We start from the raw sequence: 26,909 nt of genomic DNA on the forward strand, positions 1-26,909 counted from the left end.
TCAGCAAACCCGGAAGCGTGCGTTCCAAAAACTGGAACAGCACCGCGGGATCACTGCTTCCTCCGCAGGACCCAGCTTTTGCGTTTCAGCCTTAAACCGGAAGCATGCATTCCATTTCAACACATACTTTATGCATCTAAAATGTACATTAAGATACACATAAAAAGTCCATTATTTCTCCGTATTTTCTGTGGTCTCTGGTTATATCGGCGGCGAGAGATGGAAGGAGTTGGGTATCCGGAGATAATGAGGTAACTTGAGCTTGTAAATCACAGGATTAATCATCTGCATTACAGGATACGGACCAATGAATCTTGGGGCGAATTTCATGGATGGAACACACAATCCTATATTGCGGGTGGAGAGCCAGACTTTGTCACCCGGTTTAAGCTCGGGAACTTTTCTCCTTCTGTGATCCGCAAATAATTTATACTTCCTGGATGCCTTCTTTAGGGCAAGATGTACATTCTTCCAAATTTAGGAAAAATGCACATAGGCAGACTTGGCAGCAGGTACCTCCATTGGTGGTAGATCCTCAAATACTGGAGGGCTAGGATGTTTCCCAAACACACTGAAGAAGGGAGTGTAGCCAGGGGACGTATGATATCTGAAGTTGTGCGCAAATTCTGCCCAGGGCAGCAGACTGACCCAGTCATCTTGGGAGGACGAAACATATAAGCGGAGGAAGTTCTCAAGGTCCTGGTTGACCCTCTTCGTCTGTCCGTTTGACTGTGGATGGTACGCTGATGAGAATTTGAGGTCCACCTTGAATACTTTGCATAAAGCCCTCCAGAACCTGACGAAAAATTGGACACCGCGGTCAGATACGATCTCTGTAGGAAGGCCATGGAGTTTAAAGATGTTCTGGACAAACAATTTTGCCAGTTGCGGGGCAGAAGGCAGACCCTTCAGGGGAACAAAATGGGCCATTTTAGAAAACCGATCCACCATGACCCATATGGTATTGAACTCCTGGGACTTCAGCAGATCAGAGATAAAGTCCATTGAGATATGGGTCCATGGACGATTAGGAATCGAGAGTGGCACCAATGTGCCAGCCGGAGCTTGGCGGAAGACCTTGTGTTGCGCTCATATAGGACAGGAAGCTACAAAGTCCTTGACATCCTTCCGAAGATGGGGCCACCAATAGGACCGATGAATGATCTCCCAGGTTTTCAGGATGCCAGGGTGACTAAAAGATTGAGATGAATGAGCCCAAGTGAGTAACTTTGGACGTTGCTCAGGTGGCACAAATATCTTCCCTCAGGGCAGCACAGTCAGTAGACGCAAAGGCTGTAGGATTTAATATTGGATTGGATTCGGGTATACTGATGTCCTCTTCTAGGGAACGGGACAAAGCATCGGCTTTGGCACTCTGGGAACCAGGACGATACAAAATCTTGAAATTAAACCTGGAGAAGAACAAGGACCAATGAGACTTTCTGGGGTTCAAACACTGAGCGGACTGAATGTACAGAAGGTTCTTGTGGTCTGTGTAGATTTCACTGGGTGCTTGGCTCCCTCCAGGAGGTAACACCACTCTTCTATAGCCAATTTAATAGCCAATAACTCCTGGTCACCGACGACGTAATTCTTCTCTGCCGATAGGAATTTGCGGGAGAAGAATCCGCACGGATGCATTTTCCCATCATCAGCCACTTGAGAGAGTACTGCCCCCACCCCTGTGTGTGAGGCATCGACCTCCAGCACAAAGGGATTGTTCACATCAGGTTGTTGAAGGATTGGGGCAGACACAAAGGCTTGTTTCAGAAGCCGGAAGACCAGAGAAGTCTCTTCAGACCAATTAGCCGGGTTCGCACCTTTTCGGGTTAAAGCTGTAATTGGGGCAATGAGTGTGGAGAACCCCTTGATGAATTTCCGGTAGTAATTTGCAAATCCAATAAAGCACTGAACAGATCTGACTCCAGCCTGAGATTGCTTCCAGCTTCTCAGGTTCCATTTGAAGCTCCTTGCCGGAGATTATGTATCCCAAGAATGAGATAGACGGAACCTCGAAGGTGCATTTAGAAATTTTGGCATACAATTTATTCTGACGGAGGCGGAGAAGGAACTCCTTCACATGATCACTGTGAGATTGCAGATCTCGGTAGAATATGAGAATATCGTCCAGGTCGACTACCAGATATTTGTATAAGACATTTCTAAATATCTCATTTTACGAAATTCTGGAAAACCGCATGAGCATTACTTAGGGCATAACCAGATATTCATAGTGCCCATCTCTGGTATTGAATGCGGTCTTTCACTCATCTACTCTTCGGATCCTGATAATGTTGTAAGCACCCCTGAGGTTCAGCTTAGAAAAGACCTCTGACTCAATCAAAGAGCTCGTTTATGAGGGGAAGTGGATAGCTGTTCTTCACCGTGATTTCATTCAACCCTCGGTAATCGATACAAGGGCGCAGGCCGCCGTCCTTCTTTTTGACAAAGAAGAACCCAGCGCCTGCTGGAGACGTGGATTGGCGTATGAACCCCTTCTAGAGGTTGTCCTGAATGTACTCGGTCATTGCTTGGGTTTCGGGAATGGACAACGGGTAAGTTCGACCCCTGGGAGGAGTTTTACCAGGAAGCAAGTCTATAGGACAACCCCACTTGTGATGAGGGGGCAATTGATCGGCAGCTTTCTCACTGAATACGTCCCGGAATTAGTCAAACTGCTGGAGCAATTCTGGAAGCACTGAGTATTGCAGTGGAACCACCTTGGACATACAGTGGTCTTGACAGTAGCTACTCCACTCCTCAATTTGAAGCGTGACCAAGTTGATCCTTGGGTTGTGTAAGCAAAGCCAAGGCATACCCAACACAATGCTGTAGGAAGTCCGGGGAACGACCAGAAGTTCCAAATGTTCTTTATGGAGAGCCCCGACCTGGATGGTTAGGGAATCAGTGCGGTGAGTAACATCACTGCCGATAATCGTGATTCCATGTACAGCGGTCAGATAAAGATGGGAGTCTTAAGGTACTACTGGTAACTTGCATTTCTCTACCACTTCCAGAGCGATGAAATTACCGGCTGCTCCATCAGAGCGGAGAGAATCTGGGGACCAGACTGGGACTGGACGATCATGGGCAGAACTAGATCATAGACTGGAGGAGATTTTGCAATCTGACCTAACCTGACTCCTCCCTGACAGGTTAGGCCCTGGCGTTTCTCGACCTTTCAGGACAAGACTAACGGAAATGACCGGGAGATGCACAGTAAAGACAAAGATTGTCTTGTCATCTCATGGCACGCTCTTCAGGTGTCAAGCGGGACCTACCTAACTGCATAGGTTCCTCCGGAGCTGGTGACACCAGACTTGGCCGAGACGGGGACATAGAAGATGAAAAAGCCTTGGGAGACCCTCTTTTAAATTTTTCCAGGTTACGTTCTTGAAGACGCAGATCTATTTTGATTTCTGTGTCTGCAGAAAAAGGTCGACCTGGCACATCAAAATTTTTTCGGAAGACCGTGATGAAACTGTTGTAATCGTCCAGAAGCGGATCTGACCTCTCCCACAAAGGTGAGACCCAATCTAGGGCTGGACCAGAGAGCAGAAAAATGACATATGCCACTTTCGTTCGAGGTGTTGGAAAATTCTGGGACAGCAACTCAAAATGGACTTCACACTGATTGATGAAACCCCTGCAATTTTTGGGGTTCCCATCATACCTTTGAGGAGTAGACAGCTGAAGACCAGAGTAGGCTGGTGGTAAGACAGGAGGCATGGCCACCACTGGAGCTGGCTGGATGAGAGACTTCTGAAGACTGTCTAGGCGGGTAGAGACTTCCTGAAGTTAGGTGATTAACCACTGCTGGGCAGCCTCCTGGGTCTCCATCCAGGAAGTGACTTCTTGGAAAGCCGCTGGTCCCACATTCTATTCACGTGCCGGGTCCATGGGCCTTGAACAAACTGTCAGGGCTCGGGTCACTGGTGTACCTGGCTGTGGCAGCAGTGAGCCAGTGGATGATGCTGGGTACTGGAATACAGGTGGTTTGAGGTATGGAGGGTTCTTATGACACAGGAACTGCGGACACAGCCAGGTGGGGAATTGACGTGACTCTGATCAGAGGCGCGAAGTCTAACACAACCTACGGTCTTCACCCGGGACCCCCGCAAGGAGGTTTGGACTTTGCTGTGTTCAGTGGCGAGGTCGCGGCCCTTTGACCTGAGTTGCCACACCTGACTGGCCTAGCACAGGAGATGGACTGTGAGTGTCTCTGGTCGTGGAGAATCGTAACCGATGAATGGCCTGGAAACTGCTGGAATGTCGGCAGTCTGGGAACTGCTGGGTTGTTGGCAGTCTGTGAACTGCTGGAAAGTCGGCAGTCAGGGAACTGCTACGTTTGTATGAAGTGTTGACACCTGTGTGGACTTGGGAGTTGAAAGTGGTGATGGCCCTTTAAGGGCAATGCAAACTTGCTGGCAGTTGCTGGAGAGCTTTAGCTTCTTCCTCTGGAGAACTGCAAATGGATTAAGCAGCTGGAAGAAGACCTGGCAGGTGAAGGGTGTCCAGGGAGCTTTCAGGAATCAACAACAGCTGTAGCAGATTACTCAGGAACACAGGTACTCAGTGTGATGACACCGTCGACTACTCGTGTCGCACAGTGTTAGACGACTGTGGTTACTTTCATAGCCCTGGTCCTGCTCATGGACTTTACTTAATTATAGTACATTATTAGGTATATTCTGTATAATTATTATATGGTATAGCTATATTTTACCTGTTATATATGGAATATGTACTTTATTTGGTTATACTGTGCTTAATGTAATTGTTAATATGAATAGGTCTAGGCCAGAGTGTTCTTTACTATAGGTTAAGTTTCCCATTGTTCTAAGTCTGATGTTAATCAAATGGGATTAACATAAGTAGTAAACAGTGTATGGTTGGATATACAGGTAATCTGATCATGTACACCCCAGACAGTTCGTCTCTGCATCTCATCAAACTCTCTATCATCCTGATTGAACTGCCTGGGTTATGAATATACAGGGCTGGGTATAACAAGGGAAGGGAGCTGTACTGGGGGAGAGATCAGCACAGGACGTGCTGATCTCTCCAGTGCAGAGAGAGAATTGGACTTCTGACATACAGAAGCGGACTAGGCATTGCGGTGCCGTCAGTGTGAACATTTCAGGGTGCTGTGTGAGCTGGTATCCCAAGCCAGGGGACTCAGAAATACTGCCAGCTTGTGTAGCAAAGGAACGCAAGCACCGGTAATCATATACTACTGTGGGGACTTAGTAAGTAAGATACCTTCCTGGCTGGTAATTGTGACTGTTGTAGTGCACTGTGTGTATATATATACAATAAAGGGCTTTTGCCATGTTACTAAACTGTTTACCTGAGTGATCAGAGAATCCATGTCTTCACAAATGGTGGCAAGCAGTGGGATCACTCAGTCCCAGTGTACCCTGGGTAAGGTTAGGTGAGGTGTCAGCGGAGGACACCTAAGAATAGAATAGAATAGAATCAACTTTATTGGCAATGTGTGCTTGCGCACACTAGGATTTTTTTGTGGATTACAGTGCAGCATCAAGCAGGGATGAAAAAGGGGGGGAGGGAGACATTACATATATTACATAAAGACATTACAAGCATTTAATTTCTAGCTACGACTATGGTAGTCAGGTCGCCAAGTAGGGACATGTTGTTTGGCTGTTGATATTGGGATTGCATTCGCTTTGATTGGATTGTTCAGGTGATGGATGTCACAAACCGTGGGTCTCAGCCCCGTCCATTACCTTCTCGGTGGTCAGCGTTGAGAGTAAGGCCTCTGGTTGCTGTCAGTGTCTGGCGAGATGTCCCATGTTTGGCTGGTGCTGACCCGCCAACGCTCTGGTACACAAGGCCTTGCCTCCGTGCATGTCATTCATCAGGCCTCCAGCCTTCCGATACACAGCGCCCTCCACTGGTCCACCACGGTCAGGGTCGGGAACACAACAGACCCCAGACCTGACAGTAAATTCAAGGCCGATGGACTCGGCTCAAGACCCAAGTGTGGGACCAGCGGTTCTTCAAAATGTTGCTGCCAAAATGGAGACCCAAGAAGCCACTCAGCAGCAGGTGATTAAATTCCTACAGGATGTGTCCAGTCGGTTGGACACCCTGCAACAGTCCCTGTCGACTTCTGTGTCAACCTCTCCCGTAGGATCAGCAACACCAGCTCTACCTTCTCGTCTCCAACTCCCAGCACCCACCAAATACGATGGTGACCCCAAGACCTGCAGAGGGTTTATCAACCAGTGCCAAATTCAGTTCGAATTGATCCCTCATAACTTTCCTACGGCCAGAATTAAAATTGCATACATGGTGTCGTTATTGACTGGTTCTGCCCTGAAGTGGGTATCACCCTTGTGGGAAAGAGCAGATCCTCTGCTGGCAGACTATGACCAATTCATCCAGACCTTCCGCCGCATATTCGACTTGCCAGGTCGACCCGTGTCAGCAGCTACCGACATCCTCCAGATTAAGCAAGGGTCCCGTCCCATGGGGCAGTATGTAATCCACTTTCAAACTCTCGCGTCTGAATTACAGTGGAACAATGAAGCCCTGACAGCTGCCTTCTGGTTAGGAGTCTCTGACCGGATTAAAGATGAATTGGCATCTCGTGATCTTCCCGACCAATTGGAAGATCTTATATCTCTATGTGTCAAAATTGATCTACGTCTTCGTGAGAGAGGACTAGAAAAACACAAGAAGTTAATTCCCAAAGTTTCTCCCAAGATTCGTTCTGAGTCTCCTACGCGTGAAGAACCAATGCAAGTGGGTAAATCACGACTGACTCCCGAAGAACGTACCCGTAGGCAGCGCAATCGTCTGTGCATATATTGTGCTGCTCCTAGTCATTTCATTAACAATTGTCCCGAGCATTCGGGAAACGACCGGGCCTAACCTGTAAGGGAGGAGTCAGGTTAGGTCAAGTGGCGAAATCTCCTCCAGAATATGACTTTGTTTTGCCCGTATCCTTGGATACCCCTGCCGGTGCCCATTCCAGCACCGCCTTGGCAGATTCCGGTTCAGCCGGGAATTTTATTTCTCAAGACCTGGTTACTAAACTGAAGATTCCAATGGAACCATTAGTTCCACACCTAGCTGTTACAGCAGTTGACGGCAGCAGAATCCCAGGCAGTGAGGTTCGTTTCTGTACCAGCCTCCTCACCCTTAGAGTCGGCATGCTGCATCAGGAGCAAATCAAATTTCTCGTCATTCCCAAATCTTCTTATGAAATCGTCCTCGGTCTTCCCTGGTTTCGTCTTCATAATCCCAGCATCAATTGGAAGACGCTACAGATCGAGCAATGGAGTCCTCATTGCCAACAGCAGTGTATCAAGTCAGTGGTACCCACTCGTTCTGCCAATGTAAAAATTCTTCCTGGGCTCCCTGAAGTCTACAGTGAATTCGCTGATGTGTTCTGCGAGCAGTCTGCTGATACTCTTCCTCCTCATCGTAATTGGGACTGTAAAATTGACCTCCTCCCAGGGAAATTCCCTCCTAAAGGTCGAACTTATCCATTGTCCGTTCCTGAGACTCAAGCCATGTCTGCATACATACAGGAGAATCTTCAGAAAGGCTTCATCCGGCGCTCAAGTTCCCCAGCAGGCGCAGGTTTCTTTTTCGTAAAGAAAAAAGATGGAGGCCTTCGCCCGTGCATCGATTACCGAGGTTTAAACAATATCACAGTCAAGAACAGTTACCCGCTTCCTTTAATTACCAAAATTTTTGACCGAGTGAGAGGTTCCCGAGTCTTCACCAAATTGGATCTCCGTGGGGCATACAACTTGATAAGAATTCGTGAAGGTGACGAGTGGAAGACCGCATTTAACACCCGGGATGGTCATTACGAGTACCTGGTAATGCCTTTCGGCCTTTGTAATGCCCCAGCAGTATTCCAGCAATTTGTAAATGAGGTTTTCAGGGACATGCTCTACATTTGTCTTGTGGTATACCTCGATGACATCCTCATTTTTTCTAAAGACTTATCCTCTCATCGAACTCAGGTCAAGGATGTATTGTCTCGTCTTCGCCGAAACAAACTGTATGGCAAGATTTCCAAATGTACCTTCGAAGTTCCTTCCGTGCCCTTCCTGGGTTACATCATTTCTGGTTTTGACTTACGTATGGATCCAGAGAAGTTGGAGGCTATTAATGGGTGGTCACAACCCACTTCCCTCAAAGCAGTCCAATGCTTTATAGGGTTTTCCAACTACTACAGGAAATTCATTCGAGGCTTCTCCACGCTGATTGCACCCATCACCGCACTCACCAAGAAGGGGGCTAATCCAGCCAGCTGGCCTCCAGAAGCCATCGCAGCTTTCCAGTTTTTAAAACAAGCCTTTGTCACTGCTCCTATCCTGTCCCAGCCTGATGTCGACAAACCCTTTTTTCTTGAGGTAGATGCCTCTCACATAGGAGTCGGTGCTGTATTATCCCAAAAGAACAGTGATGAAAAACTCCACCCCTGTGGGTTCTTCTCTCGCAAGTTTCTTCCAGCAGAAAGAAATTACTCCATTGGAGACCAAGAATTACTTGCCATCAAATTATCCCTCGAAGAATGGAGATATCTTTTAGAAGGTGCCAAGTTCCCCGTGACGATCTTCACAGATCATAAAAACCTGTTATACCTCCAGTCTGCCCAGTGTATAAATCCTCGACAGGCTCGTTGGTCCTTGTTTTTCTCTTGTTTCTCTTTCAAGTTGTTATACCGTCCAGGCACTCAGAATGTGAAAGCTGATGCTTTATCTCGTTCCATGCAAGAGGATTCTGACCTGCAGGACAATCGGCCCATTCTTGACCCCATCGCCTTTGCTCCCACGCAAGTGTCACCTGTGCCTCCTCCTGGTAAAATCTTCGTCCCCACTGAACTGCGTCAGAAGCTTCTCTCCTGGGCACACAAGTCGTTATTCTCTGGGCATCCTGGCGCCCAGGGGACATTAAAAATTCTTCAGAGATCCTATTGGTGGCCGCAGATTGGCAAGGAAGTGAAGGAGTTTGTGGCCTCATGTCCAGAGTGTGCACAGCACAAAGTGTCCCGACAAGCCCCAGCCGGCCAGCTCCATCCTCTGTCCATTCCATCTCATCCCTGGACTCACATTTCAATGGACTTTATCTGCGACTTACCCAAATCTCAAGAGTATAACACCATATGGGTAATAGTTGACAGATTTTCCAAGATGGCCGATTCATCCCATTACCCGGGCTACCGTCCGCTCCCAGTCTGGCTCAGCTGTTTGTACAACATATGTCATGGCTTGCCTAATGAAATTGTGTCCGATCGTGGGGTACAATTTGTAGCACGGTTTTGGAGAGCCCTGTCTGATGCATTCCAAATTAAATTAAAGTTTTCTTCAGGCTATCATCCCCAGTCCAACGGTCAGACAGAAAGGGTGAACCAGGATCTGGAGACCTTCCTACGTCTTTATATATCATCCTCTCAAGATGACTGGTCGAGACTCCTCCCATGGGCAGAATTTGCTCATAACTTCAGGTACCACACTACCACTGGTCATTCCCCTTTCTTTATAGTCTATGGACAAAATCCCCGGGCCCCCAATTTTGAAGCTTTACCTGCGATAGATGTACCTGCAGCCGCAGCAGCCGTTAACCATTTCTCTCAAATCTGGCGAGAGGTTCATTCCAACATCAAGAAAGCTTCAACAAGGTACAAATTCTTTGCAGATCACAAGAGAAGAGCTGTCCCTGAGTTGCGTCCAGGGGATAGAGTTTGGCTTTCTACCCGAAATCTCAGACTAAGAGTCCCCTCTATGAAATTTGCTCCCAGATTTATCGGTCCTTACACTGTTCTACAAAGGATCAATCCTGTGGCATATAAATTGAAGTTACCCAAATCTTTACGCATTCCCAACTCATTCCACATCTCTTTGTTACGCCCTCTCATCCTGAATCGCTTCCATGCTTCTTCACCATCACTACCCAAAGTTCGAACCAGCAGGGGAGTAGAATTCGAGATAAACAAAATTATTGATTCTCGTCGGAGGTATGGGCGTCTCCAGTACCTCATTGATTGGAGAGGATATGGTCCTGAGGAGAGGAGTTGGGCAGATGCAGAAGATGTGCATGCCCCCCGTTTACTCAAAGTGTTCCATGAAGAGAACCCGTCCAAGCCTAAAGGGTGTTCGGTGCCCACCCTAAAAGGGGGGGGTACTGTCACAAACCGTGGGTCTCAGCCCCGTCTGAGACCACGTCCATTACCTTCTCGGTGGTCAGCGTTGAGAGTAAGGCCTCTGGTTGCTGTCAGTGTCTGGCGAGATGTCCCATGTTTGGCTGGTGCTGACCCGTGTAATCGACATGCCGGCACGCTGGACTCCGCGCGTCATGGGCGCCGCCATGACACATGCGCTCAGCTGACCAGAGGGTCCAATCCCGCTGCTCAGCCAGGGTAACCTCTGACCCACACACCTGCATACCTCTCAGGTATGCTCACTCTTTCCCTGTACTGATTGGTGCTGCTGCAGCTAGCCAATCAGTACTCAGCGAGGGGGATATATTCCGGCCTCTAACTCTCAGTCATCGCCTTGAATTTGTGTTCATCTGACCTCAGTATCTCCTGTGTTCAGCTGTTTCCAAAGGCTCCTGGTTATCCGGTCTCCCCGTGTACCTCTCGCAGATCCTGCCGTTACTACCTGGTTTCTCATCTCCAGAAGACTCCTGCCATTCCACTCTGCAGTCGAGTAAATATTCTTGTTACCATCCTTACCTGGCATACCACCATACCAGATTGTGATCGAGGAACATAAGACAGACTCCACGATGGCGGTGTAGAATACGCACAGCAGCTCCTGTGGGATGTTGAATTTCCAGAGTTGCCTCAGGAAGAACAGGCGCTGTTGGGCCTTTTTGATGTTTGTGGTTATGTTTAATCCCCATCTTAGGTCACTGGACATGGTTGTCCCTAGGAATTTGAAGGAATCAACCCGCGACACCACTGCGTTGGCTATTGTTAGCGGGGCTAGTGCATTTGTTTTTTTCCTGTAGTCGACCACCATCTCAACTGTTTTGGTGGGGTTTAGATCGAGGTTGTTGCTGCTGCACCACTGTGTCAGCTTCTCCACTGCATGCCTGTACGCGGTCTCGTCACCATCCTTGATTAGGCCGATGATAGTGGTGTCATCTGCGAATTTGATGATTTTCACTGACTGCTCAGCTGAGGTGCAGTCATTCGTGTAGAGAGAGAAGAGCAGAGGGTAGAGGACACATCCTTGGGGGGCTCCAGTACTGATTGTTCGTGTGCTGGATGAGAAGGCGCCGGCTTTGACCACCTGTTCCCTTGCTGTTAGAAAGTCCACTATCCATGAGCATGTTGATCCTGGGACTCCTAAGGAGAGAAGTTTTGGCTGCAGGATGCCGGGAACGATAGTATTAAATGCTGAGCTGAAGTCCACGAATAGGACTCTTGCATAGGTGCCTTGGTGGTCGAGGTGTTGTAAAATATGGTGCAGCCCGAGGTTGACCGCATCCTCTACACTTCTGTGGCAAACTGCATGGGGTCAAGGTGAGAGTTTGTCACTTCTCTCAGGTGCTTCAGTACTAGTCTTTCAAATGCTTTCATGGCCAATGGCCACTGAGGTTAGTGCAATTGGCCTGAAGTCATTTAGGTCCTTCGTGGGTGTTTTCTTAGGGACCGGGATGATGATAGAGCGTTTGAAGCAGGCAGGAACCTTGCACAAGTCCAGGGAGGAGTTGAATATCGTTGTGAAGATGGGGGCGAGCTGAGCTGCACAGGTCCTAAGGCTGGATGGCGACACACCATCCGGTCCTGCAGCCTTCTTAGGTTTTATTCTTTTGAGTACTGCTTCTACCTCGCCTTGGTCCATGTGGAGGGCCTGGGTGTGGTGGTCTTTGGGATGGAGTGGGGGAGGTACGGCCTGTTTAAATCTGCAGTAGAACTTGTTCAGGTCTTCTGCAAGTTCATGGCTGGTTTCAGACTGTGTTTGGGCTTTCTTGTAATTTGTGATGTTTTGCATGCCCTTCCATACTGCCGCAGGGTCCTTTGCTGTGAGGTTGTGTGTCAGCTTGTTTGTATATTCCCTTTTTGCGAGTTTGATACCCCGAGTCAAGGAGTTCCTGGCTTCTTTGTACTGTGTCCTGTCCCCGCTGCTGTATGCCTCCTCCTTGGCTTGGCGGAGTTTCCTGAGCTGGCTCCCGAACCATGGCTTGTTGTTGTTAAAGGATCGGATTTGCTTGGTTGGTACACATAAGTCCTCGCAGAAGCTGATGTAGGATGTGACTGCATCCGCTAGTTCATCTATGTCAGAGGCAGAGGCTTCGAACACCATCCAGTCAGTGCAGTCGAAGCAGGCCTGAAGCTTTGTTTTTGCCTCGATTGACCAGTTTTTGACAGACTTGATAACAGGCTTAGCAGACTTTAGCTTCTGGATATATGTCGGAAGAAGGTGGACTATGCAGTGGTCGGAGAGACCCAGTGCTACATGGGGTATGGATCGGTATGCAGACTTTATGGTGGTGTAGCAGTGGTCTAGCGTTTGCCCCTCTCTTGTGTGGCATGTGACCTGCTGGGTGTATTTTGGGAGCTCCTGGCTCAGGTTGGCACAGTTGAAGTCACCAAGCACAATGAGCAGCGAGTCTGGGTGTCTAAGTTCGGTGTCCTTTATCAGAGTGGCCAGCTGAAGTTGGGCTTCTGTTGGACTTGGTTGTGGGGGGATGTATACTCCGGGATGCAGTTAATATCCCGGCGGTCGGGATCCCGGCGTTCAGAATCCCGACGCCGGAATCCTGACCGCTGAAATGCCGACACATTCTCCCTCCTGGGGTGTCCACGACACCCCAGGAGGGAGAATAAATTAGTGTGCCGAGCGTAGCGAGGCACCAGGCCCGCTGCGTGGCGAGCGCAGCGAGCCCGCAAGGGGGGGCGATCCGCATCCCCCCCTTGTCGGCATTTCAGCTGTCGGGATTCCGGCGTCGGGATTCTGAACGCCGGGATCCCGACCGCCGGGATTCAATACTGAATCCGTATACTCCTACTAGCATAATAGAGGCAATTTCCCGAGGGGAGTAGAAAGGTTTGCATTTGATGGTAAGAGTCTCTAGTTGGGGGCTGCATGACTTTCCCAGGGACTTTATGTCTGTGCACCACCTGTCGTTAATGTACAGACAGATGCCCCCTCCTTTGGATTTGCCCGAGAGCTCTTTGTCGCGGTCGGCCCTGAAGAGGCCGAAGCCTGACAGAGTCACTGAGGATTCAGCAATATGGTCTTCCAGCCAGGTTTCTGTGAAGCATAGGATGGAGAATCTTGCAGTGGCCAACCTTGCATCTTGTATTAGCAGAGACAGCCCATCTTGTTCGCGAGAGATCTCGTGTTTGATAGCATGATTGCTGGGAGGGCAGATCTATGGCCTCTGCGTTTCCACCTGACAGCGACTCCGGGCCGTAGCCTTGTAAACAGTTTGGCACAGAGTAGCCAGGTATCTTGCTGAAAAGTTGTGAGAAATGTCACAGTACGTTTGGACTGCCAGCAGTATGGAGGCAGGAACAGAAGCCTACAAAAGCCTGAACAAGCGTGCCCTACAGGTAATCTGCCGAGCAAGAGGCATTAAGAGGAATACAATGGATGTAAAAGGATCCCTAATTGCAAAATTGGTGCTATGGGATCAAGAACACCCTTGTTATGATGATGAGGACTCTGAGGAGTCGGACGAGGAGGAATACATGACGGAATGGTTGAGACCTGCAGCCGGGCCATTCGATGCCAAGAACCGCAGCGAGAGCGGAGGTGAGATCCCGAGGGTCAGTGCAACCCCGCCTGAAATCCCTTGGAGAGGGAAATGTTAAGGAACAGTTTGAAAGGACCCCAGAGGTATTACAGGCCCCGCTAGGGGCGCTGGGAGATGATGCAATGCCTGATGATCGGATGCGGGTAATACAAGAGGTCCTGGGATTACCAGACAACACTTACACAGTGCAAACTGCTGCTCCAGCAGCTACCATTCTACAGACCCCCCTGGCCCATCAGAAGGTACCTCAGGGAAGGTGCCAGCAACACAACATGACGGTTGAAGTTTCCTATGGAGGAGAGTCGCAAGGCTAGCAACTGGGTCAGAGGATGGAGAGCTCAAGCAGTCGGTTGATGGAATCTACTCTAAGGTGGCATGAACAGACCATGAAGTGGGATGTGTTGGACCCCCACAGGAGACAGGGATGTCTGGGTCCTACAGTACAGATAAGTGCAGAGAATGCTTCCCTGCACTACCCTGTACAAGGAATATCTGAGGAGCAGATGAGTTGCGCATCTGCCATGCCCTTGGCTATACCGAATATAGTTGAGTCGCTGCCAGTGGGACCAGTGGACCAACTAAAGAGGATGAACCAAGAAGAGTTGGTTTCCGAGTGTGAGCTGCGAGGTATTGTTTGCCAACAGTTAGCATGGGAGGAAATGGTGAATGAATGCCAGTGCCAAGAAGAGGTCAGTGTCATGGGTACCAAGGAGTCTGTAAGCGTCGGGGTCCTACCCCTGCAGGTGAAGTCTAGTCTACCAATGACACTCGAACCAGCTGCCCAGTGTGCTATGCTGGTGGAGGCTGTCATCGATCAGGGGGATGCCCAAGGGTGCTGCTGGCAACCACTTCTCATCCCAGGGAAGAGGTAGCAGCGTCAGAACACATTCCGTTGGATATGGACCAGTGGACTGAGGCTTTGAAAGATAATGGAGACTCACACATCCAGGTGGGTGTCAGGAGGCACCACCTGTTACCACTTTTCTCTGTCATGAGTGAAGAAGCTACTCAGGACAGGACCACTAGAGGCCACATAGAGATTGAAGTGCCGGAATTTCCTGGCATGTACAGTGAGGCCGTTACGGAAGACTTGCCCGCGTTCCAGAGAATTTCAGAGGTCCCAGGTTTGGAGGTAACTCAGCAGTTTCCCACTTTGTGGGTGGAGGAGGGGGAAGCAAGCCACTGTCCAGATGCACCAGAGGTGATGGAAGTGGGGTTCCCAGGGAATACAGTGTTGGGGAGGGAGTGTGAAGGCCCCAGAGATCAGATTTTGTTGGCAGAGGAAAACTATGACGGTTTTAACCATGAATTTACCCATTTGGTTGTAGGGGAATTACTAAAGTCCCAGGTGGAGTTACTTGACCTATGGAGTGGCACTGTTGCATCCACTGGTTGCCCAACCAAGTAGCCTTCTCCAAAGGGAACTGTGGTTTATGTATTTGGGTGGGACACTGGAGGGAAATTTAAGAACTATGGATTGCTGATCACATTTCCACTGGACCCTGGTAGAACTCTTTTGACTTATGTACTGTGGGCTACACACCCGCCAGACCCGGGAAAGAAATCTCCACACCAACCTTGTGACGGTTGCCAGAGGCTTCAGACATGGGATGCTGGAAGGCTCCCTACAAATGTAAACGGTCAGCCCAAAACCCACCAGACCCACAAGAGAATCCAGCTAGTCATTGTTATGACAGGACTAAGACTGATGAATCTAGGAGGGCACCACTGCTCTCAGCAAGCTTAATCTAATCAGGACACAGGGCTAGAAAGTAGGGGGAGAAATGTGATGACACCGTCGACTACTCGTGTCGCACAGTGTTAGACGACTGTGGTTACTTTCATAGCCGTGGTCCTGCTCATGGACTTTACTTAATTATAGTACGTTATTAGGTATATTCTGTATAATTATTATATGGGATAGCTATATTTTACCTGTTATATATGGAATATGTACTTTATTTGGTTATACTGTGCTTAATGTAATTGTTAATATGAATAGGTCTAGGCCAGAGTCTTATTTACTATAGATTAAGTTTCCCATTGTTCTAAATCTGATGTTAATCAAATGGGATTAACATAAGTAGTAAACAGTGTATGGTTGGATATAGAGGTAATCTGATCATGTACACCCCATTGTATGCAGGAACCCAGACAGTTCGTCTCTGCATCTCATCAAACTCTCTATCATCCTGATTGAACTGCCTGGGTTATGAATAGACAGGGCTGGCTATAACAAGGGAAGGGAGCTGTACTGGGGGAGAGATCAGCACAGGAGGTGCAGAGAGAGAGTTGGACTTCTGACATACAGAAGCGGACTAGGCATTGCGGTGCCGTCAGTGTGAACATTTCAGGGCGCTGTGTGAGCTGGTATTCCAAGCCAGGGGACTCAGAAATACTGCCAGCTTGTGTAGCAAAGGAACGCAAGCACCGGTAATCATATACTACTGTGGGGACTTAGTAAGTAAGATACCTTCCTGGCTGGTAATTGTGACTGTTGTAGTGCACTGTGTGTGTGTATATATATATATATATATATACAATAAAGGGCTTTTGCCATGTTACTAAACTGTTTACCTGAGTGATCAGAGAATCCATGTCTTCACACTCAGGAACAAGGGAATTTGGAGACTAGAACGCTGACTTCTGGTAGCACACAGGATTAAGACTAGTTGTTCAAGGCAGGGGTAATGGGCCAGAGGCCTTACATATATCCCCCAGCTGGTCTGTGATTGGCTGCAAGCTGCAACAGCAATTAAGTCCAGGAAGTACATGTGCACACCTTTGGTCACATGAGTCAGTGCACAGGTTTGCAACAAGGTCACAGGCAATCTACTGGAGGACAGTGTCATGGCGGCGCCCATGCAGCGTGGAACTGCATGGGATGCTGACCAGACTCCAGAGTGATGTCACACAGATCCTGCCATGGAGAATACCCAGAGACAGCGCAGGACAAGGACCTGCGTCGCAGGATGCACCAGCGTGTGGGTAAGGAATGTGGACGCGGTCGCAGATGCAAACGCACACCGCGGTTTCTGACAGTTTTCCCCACATAAAACAAGCCACACCTGCACTCTAAAAAGTAAATCAAATTTTTTGAGTTACATGTGATGAACTTGTTAATTTTAAAAGCCATGCCTTTAATGGTGATTTCTTTGACTTTACTTGGTTCTTTGACAGTTCTACATAAGAGACATATACCGCATCTATGAAACCCCTTTGTGCGATCACTAGTTCTCGGGATAACTTCCAGACAGCTTTTCACAAGTTTATTCTTGAGTGAGGGTCCCTTCCTATATATAAAACCTGGATACCTGGGAATCTGATGACCTATAACAGGATAATTTCTCAAGATTTTCCAGTTCCTTTTTAAAAATATTTTCGATTATTTTAAATTCAGGATTAAAATTAAAATCAGTAATGAAGCACCACTCATTCTTTTTGGAGTTCTTCTCCTTATTGTTGTCTCTCAACAACTCTCCTCTATCAACATGATCTGCTTTCTTTTTAGCTATCTCTAGATCTTTTTCCTCATAGCCTTTTACCTTAAAACGGTCGGACATGTCTCTTATCTGAATTTCATATATAGCATTCTCCATACAGTTGCGTTTAACTCTTATAAACTGGCCATATGGGATTCCTCAATATAGCTATTGGAATCTGTTGCTTTAATATGATTGCTTGTACATATCTTATTCTCTTTAATATAAATGTTTAAATCCAAAAACACTATCTTTTCCATACTAAATACAAAGATAAAATTCAAACTAAAATCATTTTGATTTAATTTGTTAAAATACTGTGATAGTGTACTCTCATTACCCTTCCATATCAATAAAATGTCATTGACATAGCGTTGCCAGGAGACCAGATTCTCCCCCAGCTCTGGGCCAGACCAGATGTTGAGGTCCTCCCAGTACGCCATATACAAATTCGCGTAGCTGGGGGCGAATCTCGTCCCCATCAACGTACCAATCATTTGAAGATAAAAGTTACCATTAAAATAAAATAAGTTATTCTTTAAAATAGCGGTAACATGATGCATTTCATGTTCCGGTCAGCGTGACCGGGTCCCGGGATTTTGGCGCCAATATTTGTCTATTTAACAGCTCCGGCCACAGAATACAGCATTCTCCTGGTGAAGGACCCAATGGTCTGAAATGCATTGAGCAGCTGTACCCGTGGTCGGAGAACCGTATTGTTTGCAACTGGGAGGACCATCCACACTGAGTTCTGCTTTGAGAGAATCGGCACCTGTTGATCAGAACCACAGGAGTGGTTGGTGAGATCCCCCAATTTGCTTGTTTTATCCCACCTTTTGTGAGTGCAATGTTTGCATAAATTGTTCCCCCGTCTGCAAAGGTGTTGCACTATTTCTTCTCTTTTTACCTGAAGGGTAAAAAAAGGGGCAGACTAGATGGACCAAATGGTTCTTATCTGCCGTCAAATTCTATGTTTCTATGTTTTTCTAGAAAGTAACTAAGAAAAAGAGTGAGTTTTATGGACTGTGATATTGGGATACAGAATATTTCCCGGAAAGAAGAGAAGAATCTCTTTTAATCATATTAAGACTAAATTTTTGGTGAAAGTGTAATCTACTTATGCTCTTCCAACTTTAGCGCCCAGGACACTGACTTCATTCTTTTGTCTACATGATTTGAAGTTGTGGTGAAACTTTCTGTCAGTGTTTGAGCTGCTTTGGTGTGTCTTGCGCATATGTTCAATATTTTCCAATCTACTTTGGGAAAACAGCCCAGTGTGTACGCACTACTTTGGTGACAGATATAATTTCAGAGATTTTGGCAAAGTCTTTGAACTGAAAATCTGGTGTGTATGGGTCTTTAAGGTCCATACACACTGGGCGATTATGCCCGGCTTGTATGGAGAGCGATGATCGCTATCATCGCTGGTGGGAAAGCCGCTCAGTGCATACACACTGAGCGGCTTTCACCCTGCCCGGTGTCTTCAATGGGGGGCAGATGGCTTTGCGTAGCGCAGAGCTATGTAAAGCCATCCTCAAAGCCGCTCATCTGCTTGTAATACCAGCAGATAAATGGCTTTCCGAGCGAGAGCGCGCATCACCACTTATAGCCAGTCTGTACACACTAAAGCCGCTCAAACGAGAAAACAGAGTGGCTTTCTCGTGAAAGTCGCCCCGTGTGTGTGTGGGTCTTAACTCTGCCTATTGTTGGAGCAATTCCTAGAATGTATTACTGAGTGTATCCTTGTAGCAGATTAGCACTACACTTAGGGCCTGATTCCATTCTCTTTGGTTCCTGGCGTGTTCACAGCAGGAACCAATGTTTGATTTAATTGTAGGCAATAAGAATATTATTGCCTACAATTAAATTGTATCCCTTAATTAAGTGACACTAATGCCTGTCACGATCTGAACTATTTCTCTTTCCTACCTTTTAAGTTCTCCTCCATTCTGGTGCACACTTGTCCACTGCCCATTATCTCCGGACTCAGTACTCCACAGCAACTGGATTCTCTGCCATTCTTACAGGCCACAGGCCTGCTACTAACATTCCAGTTTTCCCTCCAAATTCCAGACATGGGCACAGCCATTTTGGGTGTAGTCACTTGACACCTTGCAACCAACCCTGCAATTCCGGTTATTAAATCATGTTACTGCAGCCTATAAGCTTACACTGACCACTATTAGGATCCTGGCAAAAGACGCACACTCTGCCTAGCTGTACCCTGTGTATTTTCTACTGTTGAATCCTTCTCATCACGGACTCTGGTCCTTATTCAGATCTGATCGCATTACAAATTTGTTATCACAATGGGCAAAACCATGTGCACTGCAGGTGGGGCAGATGTAATGTGCAGAGAGATAGTTAAATTTGGGTGGGGTGAAAACAGGGATTTTGTACTTACCGTAAATCCTTTTCTCCGAGTCCACAGGTGTCACTGGAGTTACACTGGGGAATAGAAGGCGACCACAGGGAGCATGGGCACTTTAAAAAAATTAATCAGTGTGACCAACTCCTCCCCTTCTACTTCCCCTCCCAGGCAGTCATAAAGATCGTGCCCGAAAGGGAGCAGAAAGATATAACACACATCCGAGAGGAGGTTCATCACAACATAACATAATTCAACACTTATAGTAGAAAAAGAAGATATAAATGAAAAACAACCGCACACACAGAGTTAAACCAGACGAGACAGGTGTGTAATAACCATCTTTATATAACCCTGACAAGGGAAAACTCCAGAGGTTACCCATTAGGAACCTAACACTGAACATAACAGGTGGAGAACAGCGCTGAGGTGGGTGTCCAGTGACACCTGTGGACTCGGAGAAAAGGATTTACGGTAAGTACAAAACCCTGTTTCTCCTTCATCCACTAGGTGTCACTGGAGTTACACTGGGGACGTCCCAGAGCTTTCAACCCGGGTGGGTGAGCGCTGAGATCCCCTTAAAACAGAGCGGCCAAACTGAGAAGCTGGTGCCGCAAAGGTATCAAACCTATAAAATCGCACAAAGGTGTGCCGACCTGACCATGTCGCAACACGACAGAGCTGTTGCAGGGAGACCCCACGGGCAGCCGCCCATTGAGGACCCACCGATCTGGTGGAGTGCGCCCCTATGTTAGCAGGAGGCGTCTGAGCCTCAGCAAGGTATGCCTGACGAATTGTCAGACGGATCCATCTGGCCAGCGTTTGCTTCGAAGCTGGCCATCCACGACGCACCGGGTCGTAGGTAACAAACAAGACATCCGTCTTGCGAAAAGAAGCCGTGCAAGAGACATAAATACGCAGGGCCCTCACCACATCCAAAGGCCTATCCTCAAGTGAAGCCTCTGTGAATGCTGGAACCACGATGGGTTGGTTCACGTGGAACGCTGAGACCACCTTTGGAAGAAAAGAAAGACTGGTACGGAGCTCCGCTCTGTCCGGATGAAACTGGAGGAACGGTGAGCGACAAGAAAGCGCACCCAATTCCGAAACACGTCTGGCCGAGGCCAGAGCCAAGAGAAGAACCACCTTCCAAGTGAGATATCGAAGATCCACCTCTTCTAACGGCTTAAATATCGATGATCTTAAATATCTGAGAACCAACTCCAGGTCCCAGGGAGCCGTAGGTGGACGAATAAGGGGCTGAAGCCTCAGCACCCCCTGGAAAAAAGTGTGAACTTCAGAAATGAGGGCTAGACGTTTCTGGAAAAAAACTGAAAGGGCTGAAACCTGCACCTTCAGGGTATTCAGCCTAAGTCCAGAGTTCAAACCCTCCTGTAAAAACAGGAGAAGTCGAGCCTTCTTGAACAGAGTAGAGGACACTCTGCGTCTTTCGCACCAAGCCACATAGGATCTCCAAATCCGATGATAGTGTCTGGAGGGGACTTCCTTCCTGGCCCTCATCATTGTAGGTATTACCGCCCTAGGGATACCTGCATGTCTCAAGATGGACCTCTCAGCAGCCACGCCGTCAAATGCAGACGTCCTAAATCTGGGTAGATGAAAGGACCCTGACTGAGGAGGTCCTCTTGAGGAGGTAGCGGCCATGGCTCGTCGATCAGAAGATCCGTCAGGTTGGTGTACCACGAGCGCCGGGGCCAATCCGGCGCTATCAGAAGCGCTGTTACCCCCTCCCTGCGAATGCGTTGCAATACCCAAGGTATCAGCAGAAAGGGAGGGAAGAGGTAAACAAACTGAAACGGCCAAGGAGCGACCAGAGTGTCCACCCCTGCGGCCTGAGGATCTCGAGTCCGCGTGAAGTATATTGGGAGCTGGAAGTTGTGGCGGGACGCCATCAGGTCCGCCTGAGGACAACCCCAACGATGTATTAAGGTCTGAAATACCTGTGGGTTGAGGCACCACTCCCCCTGGTGAGCATCCTGACGACTTAGAAAGTCGGCCTCCCAATTGTCTACTCCGGGGATGAACACTGCTGACAAAGCCTGAGCGTGGTCCTGAGCCCAGAGGATGATCCTGCTTACTTTCTTCATCGCCGCCTTGCTCCGAGTACCGCCCTGTTTGTTTATGTAGGCGACGGCTGTGGCGTTGTCGGACTGGACTCTGATTGCTCTGCCCCGCAGCCGGTGTCCCGCCTGTAGAAGAGCATAGTAGACTGCTCTGAGTTCCAGCACATTGATGGAGAGTAAGCTCTCCTGCCTCGTCCATAAACCCTGGAACTGGTGTTCCAGCGTTACCGCTCCCCAGCCTCGAAGGCTGGCGTCTCTGGTGGGGAGAATCCACTCCCATATGCCGAACCTCCTGCCCCTTTGCAGGTTTGCGGAGTTGAGCCACCACAGCAGGGACAGACGGGCTCGAGGAGACAGGGTCACCCACTGCTGAAAATGCAGGTGAGACCCTGACCACTGGTGAAGGAGAGACAACTGGAATTGGCGCGAGTGGAATAGGCCGTACTGTACCGCCTCGAAGGAGGACACCATCTTCCCCAAGAGTCTGGTGCAGAGGTGCACCGATACCTGCGGATGTCGCAAGACCGACCAGACCAGGACCTGCAGGGACTGAATTTTGTCGGGCGGCAGGAAAACCTTCATCTGCTGGGTGTCCAGAATCATCCCCCAAAAGAGAAGACGTTGAGACAGCTGTAGCTGAGACTTTGCAAAGTTCAGAATCCACCCATGACTGATGAGAGTCTCCTGGGTGAGCCGTATGTTGGACAACAGAGCCTCCCTTGAACGATTCTTCAGAAGAAGATCGTCCAAGTAGGGGATGATGGTAACCCCCTGAGCCCTGAGGACCTCCATCATCACCGCCATCACCTTGGTGAAGACCCTGGGGGCCGATGAGAGACCGAACGGCAGGGCCTGGAACTGCCAGTGTTGGTCCTGTATAGAGAACCAGAGGAAGGCCTGGTGAGGAGGCCAGATAGGGATGTGCAGGTACGCGTCCCTGATATCCAAAGATACCAGGAACTCTCCCTTTTCCAGTCCCTGTATCACCGACTGCAGGGACTCCATTTTGAATTTGACCGCCTGTTGTAATGGATTCAAATCCTTTAGATTTAGAATGGGCCATACCGAGCCGTCCGGCTTCGGTACAAGGAACAGACTGGAGTAGTATCCCTGAGTACGCTGATCTTCGGGTACTGGTATCACAACTCCTGTTGTCCGCAGCTTGTTGATTGCTGACAACAGAAATTGCGCCTTGTCTCTTGAGACCTGTTTGGAGGGGGCAACCGGAAATGGATCTTGTAACCCTGGGTTACCAGATCCCTTACCCATGAGTCCTGACAAGACTGCAGCCAGATGTGACAGAAGGACAGCAGTCGGGCCCCAACCCTGGGATCCCCCAGATGAGACCGTGGACAGTCATGCGGCTGGCTTGGTGGACTTGGGCTCCTGGACAGCTGCAGAGGCACCTCTGCCTCGTCCTCTGCAACCTCTAGATGGAGCTCCGCCTCTGGAACGACCTCTGAATCTGGCCTTAGGCCGAAAGGACCGAAAGGAGGGCCTTTGAGGGGTCCTGCGTGTAGTCGGTGGAGCCGCTGAGGGAAGGAAGTGGGACTTACCTCCCGTTGCTTGGGAGATCCACTTGTCAAGCTCTGGCCTGAAAAGAACCTCCCCATTGAACGCCAGGGCCTCCACCGCACGCTTGGACTCTGCGTCAGCCTGCCATTGGCGTAACCAGAGAGCTCTGCGAGCTGAGATGGATAAAGCCGAAACCTTGGCTGCAACCATGCAGACGTCAGAAGAGGCTTCTATTAAATACATGGATGCCTTTTGGATCTGTTCAGCAAGCTGAACAATGGAGGCAGGGTCAGAGCCCTCACGAACCTCTGTTAGGATCTGAGAGGCCCATACCCCCATGGCCTTATTTACCCAGCATCCGACCTGGGCCGGACGCTGAATAATTCCAGCTGCAGAAAAAATGTTCTTAAGGGTTACTTCCAACTTACGGTCAGAAGTATCCTTAAGAGTGGTTGCAGCCGGCACCGGGAGAACAGTCTTTTTAGACAGTCGTGAGACTGATGAGTCCACTACTGGTGGTATCTCAATCCTCTTTCTACCCTCTGGTGGAAGAGGATAAACAGCCAGAAACCGCTGAGGTACCTGGAATTTTTTGTCAGGGTGATTCCAAGCCTGCAAAATATGTTCATCCAACTCCTCCGCTGGAGGAAAGGTGGGTGACTGCCTTTGTCTCTTCCCAAAGAAAGAGGGACGGGCAGGAATGTCTGCGTCATCTGACACCTTGCAGGCAATCTTAACCATGTGTATAAGGTCCTCCAAGCCTTGAGTGGCTGGGGCCGGTTCTTGCATAAACAACGCCTGAGCCTCAGGTTCCACATCATCATCATCATTATCTGGAAGGGCAAATTCGCCCTCCTCCAGATCAGGCATATCCTCATTCTCCCCAGAAGGCTGTATTACCCTTTTCCTGAGTAAGGGAGGGGGATTTTGCCTAGAAGATGAAGCAATGGCGCCCTCTGCTGGGGTCAAGGCTTTAGTTAAACTCTGCACAGCAGAAGCCAAGGAAGCCTGTTGAGTTCTGGAAGTCTCTCTGTCCTTTTGAGCTGCTGAGAGCTCGCAAGCTAAATGAGACATTACATCAGCTAATTGTGATGCCCAAACAGGGGTATGCACGGGGGACTCTGGAGCTGGGGGTAAAGCAGTGCATTTATCACATACAGAGTCTCCCTCCTTAGAAGGTGTAAATCTTACAGCACACTTCTTGCAAGTAACCCTCTTGGAGCTACCCCCTGCCATGGTAAACAGAACACCCAGTAATCACCACACACTACCACACTGAACACAGATAGTATGTATAGGATAGGCAGCAATATATACTGGAAGGGAGAGACAGTAAAAGAGCTGTCACAGAGCTTTGTACAGCGCTATGGCATATACCTAGGAGCGCTATAGCTCTATTTGAGACACAGCCCAAACTGTCTCCACCTAGCTCTAATCCCCACTGTAACTCACAGACCGGGTAGAGCGTTCAGCAGGACGGTCACCAGGGGACAGGGATCGCCCAACTGCAGTCTCAGGATAGATCTGCAGCGCAACAGTGGAGCCTCCAGCAGCGTGTTCAACGGCGCCAAATGTCCAAGATAGCCGCCGTGACTTGCAGGAACGCTGGGGTATGCCAAGGCCTGCTGGGTAGTACCGCGCGGTGACTCCGCCCCCCACCCGGCAGCTCCGTCACCCATAATGGCGCCAGGTTTTAAAAAACCCTCTGCTGCACCGCCGTTTGTGTCCCTGACCTTCCTCTAACAGGAAGGCAGGGTAATACTCACAGTGCTGCGGCCCTGCCGTCGGTGGTGGGGCTGGGGGAGGATCGGGTGCACGCTTCGTGTGAGCGGCGCCCGTTACAGCTCCAGAGACGGTGGTCTCTGTCAGCCAGGGAGCCGGGCACAAACCCTATAAGCAGCAGCCGGCTCCCTCCGGCAGGCTCCCACGTCGCAGGCAGATAGTAGCAGCAACTATCTGCCTGTCCTCAAAGGCAAAACTTGCTGCTTTATGCCCTAATTACAAAAAAGCCCAGGAGATGAGCCAAATGTGACCTGCTCCCTTTTGGGCACGATCTAAGACTGCCTGGGAGGGGAAGTAGAAGGGGAGGAGTTGGTCACACTGATTAATTTTTTTAAAGTGCCCATGCTCCCTGTGGTCGCCTTCTATTCCCCAGTGTAACTCCAGTGACACCTAGTGGATGAAGGAGAAATATTATATATAATCAACCCTATAATTTGATTGCAATAGACGAAAGCCCACTACAATTGTTTTCATTTATTTCTGATTCCTTTTCGTATTATAGACAATATAGTTTAGCACTCATTATACTCCAATAGTATAATATTTGGACATGGATTGTAAATACAATCCCTGTTCCCTTTTATTGGTTTGGTAAAGTTGGAAAACAAGGTGTTTAGAAGCAGAGCATGGATGCCTATTACACATCTGTAAACAAGTTTATTACTTTTATATGTTGGACTCAATTTCTTTTACAGTGCATGTAATTTAACAGAATACTGGAACAATTTGTGGTTTTACAACATCTAATTTAATGTTGAGTTACTATTTTGTTTTAGTGTTGTACAGTCTGATACTATGCGTATGCTTCAATAAAAAAATGTTTAAAACAACAATTGGGTGGGGTGTGTGGAAACTTAAATTTCATTGTGAAAATATTACAGCCCGTATTTACCATGCACAGAAAAAAAATAACTCACACAAATCTAACGTTCTCTATACATGTTACATCTGCCCCACCTGCAGTGCACATGGTTTTGCCCATTTTGAGAACAAATTTGTACTGCGATCAGATCTGAATAAAGGCCTCTGTGCAGAAAACACAAAAGGAAGTTGCGCTAAACTTATACTCAGGTGTGCAATTAATTGAAAAATAATAGCATTTATTTCATATAAACAGTTTTAAAATGTACGAATTATAGCTTAAAAAGACATGTATAATATGTGTTTATGTAAAATAATAAACAGAAAAAATTGAGAAACTGGTTGCTGCATTAATTTTTGCACATATTAATGTTGTAGTCACCTTACATTTAGGTGTGTCTGAATCCTTTTTTGGGCCCAAAAGTATATTTGAAATCCTGTGGTGGGTGGATGTTGGGAGTAGTTGGTAGCCCTCCAATGTACTTCTCTCCAACCAGGGTGGTGAGGATGGCGTTTCCTCCACAAGATGAGGTGTTTTAAGAGCTTGGGACTGGTGGATCTTGGTACAGGCAAGTTAGAGAGGTGGCGTTCCTCCACAAGATTTGTAGGTGCCTTTTAAGCGATCCTGCAGTCAGGGGCTGTGTGCTTAAAGTTGTTTGTAGCACCACTTGTTCTCCCAACACATGCGGACACACTTTGAATGGGGTGTGAGATAGAAGCAATCCAAGTGTACCAATGGTCAACGCGTTTCGCTGCGTCTGCAGGTTTTTCAAGGTGGTTTATTGGGTACACTGTGTGGGTATATATACCCTTTGTAATTAAGACATTATGCACACCTGATATAACTTAATTAGTGTAGAACATTTTCAAACCATACTTATACATATATAGAAATGAATAGGAGACAGATCTTAATATATTCTTATATTAAAATTTAAAAAACGAAGCTTTAAAATGATGAAAAACATACTTTTAAAAGGTTGGAGCTTATTCAGCGTTTCCGTACTTCCAGTTAAGCATTTCCGGTTTAATTGGAACGCAGTTGGACCGCATATTTGC

General features: G+C 48.2%; 1 protein-coding gene across 4 annotated transcripts in view; it reads left to right on the forward strand.

The window, feature by feature from the left end:
* VPS16 (VPS16 core subunit of CORVET and HOPS complexes) overlaps positions 1–26,909 on the forward strand; it is an 827,293-nt gene that overhangs the window by 563,369 nt on the left and 237,015 nt on the right. The window lies entirely within an intron of this gene.

Source organism: Crinia signifera, chromosome 7, assembly GCF_055691185.1.
Source record: "Crinia signifera chromosome 7, ASM5569118v1, whole genome shotgun sequence".
NCBI classification, from domain to species: domain Eukaryota; kingdom Metazoa; phylum Chordata; class Amphibia; order Anura; family Myobatrachidae; genus Crinia; species Crinia signifera.